We start from the raw sequence: 1660 nt of genomic DNA on the forward strand, positions 1-1660 counted from the left end.
TCAATGTTCTGCCGTCAAAATGGATCATGCATGAAATCCATTAATACAAAGATGAAAGGATAAAGTTACTTGTTTTGTCTAATTTCCAGTGTATTACCTCAGTTTCAGAGAAACAGTTAGTCTCTGATAGATTCCTTATCTCTGGTTATGCTTCTTTCCATAAATCTTTTGAAATAAACTATGATTTTGCTAAATCTTGATAAAGCAGTCTGTTACTCTAGAGAAATCTTGATCCATTTACCAGAAAACAACAGATCAAATTATTTCAAGTGAGGTTAATTCGAAGGGTTATAAACACAAAATAGAGTCAGAATCAGAGTTTCTTTATTGTCATTTGCATCACATGTGGTACATATAGTGGAAGGAAATTGTGTACACAGGGTCCCAGTTACATCCAACAAAAGCAAAAATATAAACCAAAAAACTCTATGCTCAATAATCCAGGTATACAATCCAACAATTTTCAGTCAAGTTATCTGGACAGGTTTTTTTTGTTTGTTGCTGAAACATTTCACCTTCCATCCAGAAGGCTTCATCAGTCAAGGAAACACAACACAAAACTGATTCTTCCCCCAAACAGCTTACTCCCAAGTGGAACAAACCAGTATACCTGGATTATTGAGCATGGACTTTGTTGGTTTTGAACCAGTTTGACATGACTGTCGATGAGGAAGAGGGCCGGCACAAGAGGAGGGGGCGTGCCAAAGACACTATCTTAGCACCAACAAAACTGGTTTGTTCCACTTTGGAGTGAGCTGTTGGGGGAAGAATCAGTTTTGTGTTGTGTGTTTCCTTGACTGATGAAGCCTTCTGGATGGAAGGTGAAACATTTCAGCAAAAAAGAAACTGTCCAGATGACCTGACTGAAAATTGTTGCAAAAATAGAACGTGTAAAAAGAAACAGTAAATAATGATCTGAGATATTTGCTAAACGAATGCTAAGCGGTACACTAAAAGAACTAAAAGATCTAAAAGATCTAAAATATGCCAGTCAGTAATAGTGGAAAACAATACACCGAACCACAGCAACGATTCTCATAGGTTTTGTTTGGCTATAATTTACACGCTAAATGCGAGCACTAACATAAACTAACATAAACTAAACTGACATAAACTGGGATTTATTCAAAGCTTGCAACAAAAATACAGAAACAAGGCAACAAAAGTGAAAAAAGAAATAAATCTACAGCAGCATGGTCCTACTGGCAGAGTGGTTCTGATGACAGTGAGGTTCCTCTTAGCAACATGGTCCAATTAGCAGCATGGTACTGTTAGCAGTGAGGTTTAGTTAGCAGCATTAGCAGGTCTGATTAGCAGGTCCCTTCAGCAACATGATGATAATATGACCGCAGCAGCTGCCCCCCAGACTGCCCTCCAGAACCGGGTCCAGCAGAAAGAGAACATCCAGGTACAGTTTGGTCCGTGCAGGCAGATGGAGGATCATGGAGACAGCCGCCATGACAGGCCTGAGCCTGAGGCTGGAAGGACTGAACAATGACGGCACGATGGCAAGGCAGCAACACAGAAAACTCCAAAAGTGTGTCATGGTCATACCCGCACTGTGGATGTGCATTGTAGGCACAAAATAAGGTTAAAAGTAAAACAACAGGAACGTTAAAAGATCAGCGGGAGCCTGTGAAGCTGCGACTCGGCTGAGCGC

The sequence above is a fragment of the Nematolebias whitei genome, chromosome 6, assembly GCF_014905685.2.
Source record: "Nematolebias whitei isolate Nwh7 chromosome 6, NemWhi1, whole genome shotgun sequence".
Lineage (NCBI taxonomy): Eukaryota > Metazoa > Chordata > Actinopteri > Cyprinodontiformes > Rivulidae > Nematolebias > Nematolebias whitei.